General features: G+C 44.5%; 1 protein-coding gene and 1 long non-coding RNA gene across 7 annotated transcripts in view; both read left to right on the forward strand.

Annotated features, from left to right (window-relative positions):
- The window catches only part of Kirrel3 (kirre like nephrin family adhesion molecule 3), a 553,630-nt gene that overhangs the window by 13,849 nt on the left and 529,827 nt on the right, over window positions 1-9,954 (forward strand). The gene's annotated exons all lie outside the window — the stretch shown is intronic.
- Window positions 1-9,954, forward strand: part of LOC132648945 (uncharacterized) — a 75,447-nt gene that overhangs the window by 10,749 nt on the left and 54,744 nt on the right. The gene's annotated exons all lie outside the window — the stretch shown is intronic.

The following is a 9,954-nucleotide window of genomic DNA, read 5'->3' on the forward strand; positions in this document are numbered from 1 at the left end:
GTCTTCAGTAAACAGGGAGATCAAGTGGTGAATGACAGAGATGATCTAAGCATCTTATGTCAAAGCAGAAAGGCTTTTGCATGAAAATTTCAAAGCCCTAATCCAGAACACAGAGCATTCCAACCCTAGTGTATAGTTTGAAAGCCTGACGAAAATATTAGGGACCCCTCCTAAATTAGGGCTTGTTGTACCGATAAGACACGTGACCTTGGCCTTGCTGTCCTCCTGGCCTCCTACTTCTGTCACCTACCACTCTTTTCACAGGCAAGATTTACTATTAGTGCTTTGAGAGCTCACCCTGAAAAGGCGGACTGGGAAGGGAGGAGAGGTGCGGAAATCAGTCAGACAGAAGTGGCCTTGGAATGCTGCTATCCGGTGTCCCATTGTGCCCTGGAACCTGAAGCACTCAATGTTTATAGGGACTGTAACTACCGGTCCAGCTGTGGAAAGGTGTCCTTGAGGTCTGGGCACAGGTCCCTGGTTGAGCCTTGCACACATTCTCTGACTTAGCCCCATAGCAACAAAATGAAGCCAGGTGCCTAAACCCACTAGCTAAGGAGAACAGCTGAAGCTTTGCCTGAAGTCCACACAACTAGCTAGTAAGTGGCAGGATAGCAAGATGGCAACTAAGTTTCTGTGTTACAGGGCCCCGAGAGTCCTTTCTGTCAGGCCGATGGGAAGAGTATCAGTCACAGTGGTGCTTTGTCAGCGTGGAAGAGCCAGAAAGCCTTGTGTGGCCTGTGATTCTCCTCCCACTGTGACTTCTACAGTGGGTGGGAAGAGCTGAGACAGTGAAGGAAATCTGTCCCCAGGGTAAAAGGCTGAGGCTGAATCTGAGGTGCTTTCCCCATAGTGTGTTGTCACTCTTTCCCTTCACCAGCTAGCTTCAGTTTAGCTAGATGTTTTGAAAACTTTAACACTTATTTCTTAACATGAATCTATCACACGTTAACTCCCCTTCCGCAGACACTGAAAAAAATTAAGCCCCATTTGGCTCAGGGAGAAGTTAGGCTCGTGCTAGCTGTGTGCTGAGAATGAAACTATTATACATAAAAAAGCATTTCAGGACATCAGAACCCTCCTTTTTTTTTTTTTTTTTTTTGGTCAAGTCTGGAATAGTAAAAATGCCAGGAGACTACATGGTTCTGAAATGATTAATAATGGTCGTTAAAAAGAAACAAACAAACAAAAAAAAGAGTCTTGGAATGCAGGCGAGCCTGAATGTCCCTCGGCTTCAGCAGGCGGCTTACCTGGGGTTGGAAATCACTCCAGAGGGTGGCACGTACCTGCCTAGGCCATGCTTAAAATTGTAATATTGGCTTAAGATAGACACTTATGATAAACTAGCAAAACATCAAAGTTCCTTGAAAGTTTAAAAGCACCTTTAAGATAGAATCAGAGGGAGAATGCATGGCAGATAGACATTGGCGTGGAAGACATCAAATTCTGTCTTCTTATCCCACAGCCCGAGCCCTTCCTTGGGGCACATGATCATATCTGAACTGTCAGACAATGGCTGCCCAGGCTCCACACCCACATGAATCCCCCTCTTTGAGGCTCCAGCTTTGCTTTGTACTTTCTCTTCACCAAACCATGGCAGAGGAATTCACAGATGGAAATCCATGCATTATAGGCAAAAATGATTGTGCCAGCTGGTCAAAATCAAATACCATTCAGAAACCTTTACTAGTCTCTTCTCCTGATGAAATAATACAAAACCTACATTTCTTTCTCATCATCAGAAGACATTCTAGGATCAATAACCAAATTCATGGTGGGGAAAATGCTTGAAAGTTTTGCAATGTTATTTATTTAGTTTTATGTTAGATTATCCTTTTCTCTCCTGCCATTGATTGTAAACTGATGTGAAATGCATTAGCTTCCCTCATTCACAACTGCAGAGAAAAGAAGATCTGGGGGATGTTGCCATATACCCGTCTCTTTGTAGATACAAACTTAATATATGTATTTTTAGCTAGGAATGCTGATATGTCAGGGGAGTAGAAAGGCCTTCTTAGGGCATCCAGCTTCTCTAGCATAGTGCTTTTCAACATGCAGTCTGCAGGTCAGCTGGTCCACAAGTTGCAGCATCCTATGGGTAGAAGAAAGAGCTCTCAGTCCTCAAACCTTCTAAATCTGGGGCTTGTCCCAGCAGACTATATCTTAACAGCCCTCCCTCCACCATACACACACACACACACACACACACACACACACACACCTGATCCAGACACACTTGAGGATGCTTCTCTCTTGCTCTGAATCTGGCCTCTGTACCTTCTTCCCCTGCTGGCTTTTGCATGAATGCTGCTGACACTGAGCCTACAGAGGTTTGAGGGATGTTCCTAACCAAAGGATTTAAGGTGACTCAAGGGAGCTACTGCTAATGGTTTTCATATTACATTACCCTCGGGTGATTTGTAGCTGGAGAGAATGGAACCAAGAGTTACACTCAGTCCTGAGTCTCGAAAGCCAAAACTTGCAATGAGATCAAGCACACAGGATTAGGGTCATGGCACTTACACCAGGCTGTAATCAACATCACTGCCTTCCTTACCGCTTAGAAGAAATGGAGAGTCCTTTCTCTCAGCCCTGTCCCACCTCCATAGAACCAGGGAAACTGTGTGGTGATCTGTGGTGACAGGGAAGAATGCAGCTAAGCTGGGGCATAGATTTCCTTCACCTGCACTTTAGAATGTTTATTTTAAACTCAGCACTGTACACTGGAGATGCACAGGTCCACAAGGGGAGATTTTCTGCTTTGTTATAGTGAAGAGATTCAGAATGTCTATCATAATGCACCACGAGAGTTCTCATTCTATTTTTTGAAAAAAAAAAAATCTTCAAGGTCAATACCACCATAGACATTGATATTCATTTCATTGTGAACTAGGATCTGCTAGCTGCTTACTGTCATTTTATTTTTCAATTCATAAAAAAAAAAAAAAAAAAAAAAAAAAAAAAAAAAAAAGATGTTCTCGTCACTAGGCCTCTGGGCCTCTTTCTTCAATCCAAATCACCAAAGGAGAACCACAAGCCTGAGTTGCTGAGTCCATCAGCCACTAGGAGGGTGAGGGGAACCGGTGGCCCTCAAAGGCGCTCTTATCCCACTTAAACTGCAGTGTGGTTTTTAACTGCTTCACAAAGACCTGGGTATTAAACTCATAGTCTCCAGGGCACTGCTAGAGGCAGGTGGTGGGACCTTTAAGAGGAATGGTGTAGCAGGAGGCGTTTGGGTCCCCTGGGGTGTGTCCTTGACGGAGATCACAAGATGGTGGCCCCTGTATACTCTCTTTTACTTCCTGGTGAGGAGGTGAGCAGTTGTGTTCTACTGCCCATGCCCCATACCATGTGCTGCTTTGCCTGTCCTGGACAGGAAACCCCAAACCTGTAGGCTGAAATCTTCTCCTGCATAAGTTGGTTATCTCACATATTTTTCACAGTGACTGAGGCTGAAAAAAATACTTCAGGATGGCTGGAGACAGCCAAGGGGGAAAGAGGAGAGCCAGGTAAACAGGAGGAAAAGTGAGCAGGCACATGCAGGAGACAGTTTGGCCTCCAGATCTTAGTGTAGTGTAGTGTTAAAAACGTCATAATACTGTTTCTCCTGATCCAGATAGGACCACAAGGCACTCCATATATTCCGAATAGTGCGGAAGGGTCCATATCCAGGTGTGCAGACATGGAGACACACAGGCGCTCTGGCTTCTGCACAGGTGCATGATGTCCCTTGGCGTTTAGGGACACCATTGAGGATGAAGTTTTGGACTCCCTGAGTTTATCACAAGTAACCTGGAATCACTAACTCCTCTCCCCATCTCTCTCCAGTGCAACACTCAAGCCACTCAAGTTTTGTTGCTGGGGTGTTCTTCCCCTCTGGAATGCCCCTTCCCTGGGTAACTCTGGCTAACTCCTGCTAACTAACTAACTAACTCTGGCTAACACTCAGCTCCCTCCACTGGGCTGGAAGTTTTCCACACCTTCCTCTCTATAAGCTTAAGCAAGCGCCTTCCTCCCTCCCATACCAGGTTCCCCCTGGAACCCTCTTAGGTATCTCTACACAGCATATCTAAGTGACTTATTTCCTTCCTGACTTCGCTTCTGGAGCCCTCTGAAGGCCTGGCCAATCCTCTAGATTTTCTTGGGCAACATCTTTATTGGACTAGGATGCATAGTAGGCACTCAGCCTAAGCAGAAAGTGAATCTCACATATCACATGTCCATAACTATGGATAACACCTTCCTCCTGTATCCTGCTTCACTTACCAGTCCACGGACATGCCTTGATGGCGACCCTGCCCTGTTCATCACTGTTATTGCCTTGAACACCTGGAGTTCCATGAGCTCCAAGTACTCCCTGGGGATGACTGATAATAATTTAATTCTGTCTTGCATTCATATAGTCTATACAGTCTCTAGAACACATTAACACTCATTGTGTCCTTTGTCCCTAAATCAACTTTCATTCTTGCTATAAAGGATAAGGATAGTGAACCTAAGTTATTCTACCACACAAGGTAATAAGGGTGACAGCTCTCATGAAAACCTAAGGGCTCCAAACTGGAGCCCCTCGGGTCTCATTTCTGGGTCCTTCTACACATAGGATGGTATACTCAAAGGTGTTTGGGAAATGAGGAACCTGGGGCATTTCCTATGTCATCACGTATAGGTGGTTGGCTGAGTACTCACTGTGAGGCAGGAAGGAAACCGGAGACTGAGTTTCATCAAGAGTCTTGGTGACAGTAGTTACTGATGATGTCCACCAAGGCACAAGGACCTCTGCATACCGTAGACTGTGGAGAACCACGATCGACCATAACTCTGCGTTGTGAATGAGACAAAACACGGAGACTGCTGTAGTCCACTGCATGAACAGTTAGTACCAATATCAACCGAGAAGTGCCAGGGAGCTCCTCCCAGGGTGGGCTTTCATTGAGCTACTGGCCGCAACTCTCTGTCATACAGTTTCTATGTCATGTCAGTATATCAGCTGGTGAAAAACTTTCTGAGAGTCTAAAACTCCCAGTTCAAAACCTCCTTCTCTAAGCATGTAGCCCTGGCCCTACACCAATGGCCAGGAGGCCACTGGCTCTGCTGAGTATTGGACTTTGGGCCTGACCCTCCTATACAAATAGAATCAGGGCTCTTCTCCTACCTGCCTCAAATAGTTCTTGTGGTTCTCTGAAAATAATACTTTGGGGGTAGTGATCTGATGCACTGTGAAAGGCTCTTATCACAGGTGAGGTCACTCCCTGGTTCCATGTTTCCAGATGTGTCAAGCTAAGGTCATCACTAGCCTGCTCAGAGTATGTAGTCTCTTTTGAGGTTAGATTCTGTGTGGCTTTCAGGGGAAGAAAGGCCTTTAAGGAAAGGAGGAAAGGTGAAGTGGTTTATCAAAGTCAACTTCTTAATGAAAAAAAGTTATCCATTGTCTATAAAGAACTAAATTATTTTCCATGCTTCTGAAATAGCACCAGTATCTTACGATTTCCAGGGCAAGTGAGGAAAAGTTACTCATAATATTTGCTGAATTCCCTGCTTGAGAAAAGGAAGCCCAGCTGAGAAAAGCTGTATAGGAATGGTTTTAGTTTCCTTTCATTCCTTGCCTTAATAAGTCATCGAAAAGTTTTTGGCTTAAAATAACATAAATGATTATCTGACATTTCTGGAGGTGAGCAGTTTAGAAAGGGTCCTTTGGGGCTAGAGTCTGGGTGTCAACAGGACTTTTTCTTTCTGGATGCTGCAGAGAAAATAAATAAATAAATCCAATTTCCTGCCTTTTCCAGCAGACTATCTGCATTCCTTGGCCCACCGCCCTTCCTCCCATCATCATAACTTCCAGCTTGCATTTCACATCATCCATCGCTCCTGTCTCTCATCCTTGTGCCTCTCCCTTTTAAGGAATCTTAACATTTCTATCAGGCCCAACAGGTTTGACATAATCATGGCCATCTTCTTCTCTACATCGTTAACTTAATGATGTCCACGAAAATCTATTTTGTCACATAAGGCATCCTATTTGGGATTAGACATGGGAATCTTTGGGGTCTATTTTTCTGTCTACTGCAGGGATTAAAGACATAAAGCTGGGAGGGCTCCTCCAACTCTGGAAAAACATCCTGCCCATGGGGGCACTCTGCCTCAGTCTCTCTGTGTGTAAGTCTGAGAATGACACCCCTTCTCTGCCATCTATATCTATAAATAAAGTACTCGGGGATTATTAAATAAAGGTTGCTGAGTACGAAATGGTTATTATACTATGAATTGACATAAATTGCCCCTGCATTATTCAATGGAGGCACTGCTATCATTGGATTCCGTAGGGGAGAGATTAGGGGCGCATCTATTAGATTCTGTAGTTAAATCACACTAAATGGTTCTTAATAGCAATTGACTTTGCCTTCATTAGCATAGAGCAAGAGAACTCCCCTTTAAAACACCATATACTCGGGGCCTCCTCGCGTCTTTGGAGTAATTGAAATGAAATAGAGATCCAGTAGCAACAACAGTGCAAGAGAAAGGACAAATGCTTGCTGTGGTTTTCTGTTTTTGAACTGCTGCAGGTAGGTAAAGGTTTGCTGTCCACAGTTGGATTTTTCTCCCCTGACTTGTGTTTGAGTGTCTGGCTTTTGACTGAGAATCTGCTGAGCAGGAGGGGAAAATTGGACAGACAGGAGGGCTGAAAACTGGAAGTTGGGTTTGTTTGTCTGTCTTTACTCTTCTTGATGGAGCAGAATATTAGAGTATCAGGATCATCTTGCTCTTTGGATTCAGTCAATGTCCGTTAAAGGGTTTACGAAGTCTGTTTCTCATTAGAGAATTGGAAAGTTGAGAGTTTAGTTCTCCCCATCCAGGTAACCAACTGGTCCATCAAGACTCCCCTGGAGAGGTTTGGGACCATCAGACCCCTTCACTGGGAGCTTATAGGTCAGTTCATCATGCTCTGCCAAGAGCCAGACGGATGAACCCTGGCTGAAGCCAGCTTCTGGAACTCCCAACGTCTGCTCTACCTACTTCCAATCCCTCCAACTCTATCTGAAGAGCCAGAGAGAGAAACAATTGGAAACTCACGATGATGTCTTTGAATAGGTTTATAAAGGGTTCAACTGTCAAAGAACCTGTGTCCAAGAAGGGTTATTTGGCCACTAAACAGTCCCAAGTGGGAGCATCAAGACCAACTCAAAGCCTTGGGGCATGGGGAATTAAAGGAGACAAACTCTGAGAATGATTATAATCCCATTATGCACAGCTTCCCCTATTTATTTCTTCATATGGATGAATTTGTATATATTTGCATTTTGTTCTATCTGATAATATGCATAGAATTCAAATTGAAATGACTTGAATAGATTTGAATATTAATGAGGCGTTTAAAGGCTGCCATCCCTGGCAAAGTCCCCAGCACTGGAATGTGCCAGGCAGAAGTTCAGATCTGTCCTCCAGCACTGCCACCAGAGGCCCGCAGGCACAGGGCTGGGAGGCACCCTGAGGGGAGACTGCCTCTGGAGTGGAGCTGAAGGGCACCCCAGGTCCCAGGCCTGGACTCCTGCTGCACAGAAGGAGCCATTGAGAAAAGACCCGGGAGCATGGAGCCTTGAGGCTTTAGACATTCAGACACAGGTTAAACAGCACTGTAAAGGCAAACTATTTTCCAGACACGTTTCACTGCTTTCCCCTCAGGGAGTTTCGTGGTAGGGGACATGTTCTTCTGAGAGAGCCTTTCTTCGGTGCTCCTAAAGGTGCTGGACCATCTTCTGTGTACATCTGGAACACATGTGACCCTTCTTCGTTATCTTTCAACTGAAAATGGCCTATAGGCTGCGTGCTCACAGTGGGACTGAAGGTCAGGGATTTCTCCAAGGGAGTCAGTCTATGTCTGTGCTCTGCCACAGCAACTTGTGAACACTATTCAGTGGCCTGCTTCAGTCAAGGGCTAAACCGTGAGAATAAAAAAAAAGAGAAAATGGTTTGTAAAAAACAAAGTCACTCCTATGGTTCAACCGGCTGTTTTCTCTATCCTGTGTTTAAAAAAAAAAAAAAATTCTGGGAAATAGGTCAGTCCAAGATGTGGGCCTGTGGTACCAAGTTTCAAATATTAAAGTCAACATCAAAAGTTTTAGGCCAATCACAGAAATATATAGTCCCATTATCTTAGGGTTTCTGTCACTGTGAAGAGACACCATGACCATGGCAACTCATTTAAAGGAAAACATTTAATTGGAGCTGGCTTACAGTTTCAGAGGTTTAGTCCATTATCGTCATGGCAGGAAGCATGGCAGTGTGCAGGCAGACATGGTGCTGGAGAAGGAGCTGTGTTTTCTGCACCTTGATCTGCAGGCAGCAGAAGAAGGCTATGAGCCACTGGGCATAGTTTGAGCATATGAGACCTCAGAGCCCTCCCCCACAGTGACACACTTCCTCCAACAAGGCCATACCCTCTAATAGTGCCGTACTCCACATGGACCTATGGAGCCATTTTATTCATACCACCACAACCATGTACTAATTTAACTAGTATTAATGGTAGCCTATAGAGAGCTAAAGATACCACATTCATTTCTAAAAGCTGTAACTTTTTGGAAACACCTAAATTATGCTATTTTATCCTAATTGACTCTTGTCTACTTCCAAGTTCATACTCCTAACACCACTCTGGTAGCAAATTTTCAATGTAACTACAAATACATACCTGTAGACCATTCTGTTTCCTGTTCTATAATGCTCTTGTGTACATCTTGATGGCTTCATTGTAGTATTCTGGAAACCGAACTCATGTTTTCTTTCCCCATTGTCCTGATTCTGTCAGGGGGCATTACCATATTCCTAACACTCAGCTCTTGTATTAGAGTCTTTCTCCTCTCCCACACCCAATCACTCCTCTATCATGACACCCATTTCTCTGGGTCTTTTCATTTTCCTTCCATTGCCCAAGTAGGCTTCTCATTTTCCCAAGCTAAAACAGCATCTCATCCAGTTCCCCCTTTCCCCACGTCACCCATGACCATGGTCACTCCTCACTACTTGTGTCTTCCTGGAACACAAGTCAGAGTCAACCTTCTCTTAGGAAGTTCACTTACTGCCCTTTGCCTTCCAAGCAAAGCCCCATGTAGGAATCCTCAGATGACACCTCAGAAGGTCCTCCACCTGTAGGACCAACTACTTCCAGCATCCTTTCTTGCTCTCTAAATTCCATACCCCCAAGAGAAAAATGAATAATTGGTTGTTCTTTGGATGGAATGCATACAGGGTCTTTGTTTATGCTACTTCTTCAGCCTAACATAGCTTTTCCTCATCATGTGTTAAAGCACTGCTCACATGACAAGGCTCTGCGTAGATGTCACTTCTTTCGTGAAGCTATCTCCTGATTCCTCTTCAGTCATTTCGTTCTTTCTTCTCCGTGGACATGCTGTATTTATTCTCCTGAAGCACCAGTTCAGTTCCATCCAACTTCTTGTTTACTTGATGAGTCTCCAACTCAACTGAGAGCCCCACAAGGAGAGAAACTGTTTCAACGTTTATTGTATCAACTCTGACAGCGCTCAACACAGTTTGATGAATGAGTAAACAAACCGGCAGAATGTTCCAGTATTGTGTGAGGCTCCTCCAGTTCTCCACAGCATCCTTCCTATGCAGCTCTTTCCCCCTGTGTCAGTTACTTTACTCTTTGTTAAGATAGAATACCTGACTAAAGCACTTCAGGAAGATAGGGTTTAATTTGGTTCACAGCTCAAAGATACAGTGTATGATGGTGGGAAGTCATAGATAGGGTCAGAATCTGTAGTCGGCTGGTCACATTGTCTCTACAGTGAGAAGGAAGCCATGGTAAATGCTGCCTCTCAGTCCCCTTGCTCCTTTTTAATATTCGGTTCATGACCCTAGCCCATGGAATGGTGACTCATTTTTAAGGTAGGTCTTTCCACCTCGACTAACCTAACCCAGAAAAATCTCTTGCAG

This window comes from Meriones unguiculatus, chromosome 1 (genome assembly GCF_030254825.1).
Source record: "Meriones unguiculatus strain TT.TT164.6M chromosome 1, Bangor_MerUng_6.1, whole genome shotgun sequence".
Taxonomy (NCBI): domain Eukaryota; kingdom Metazoa; phylum Chordata; class Mammalia; order Rodentia; family Muridae; genus Meriones; species Meriones unguiculatus.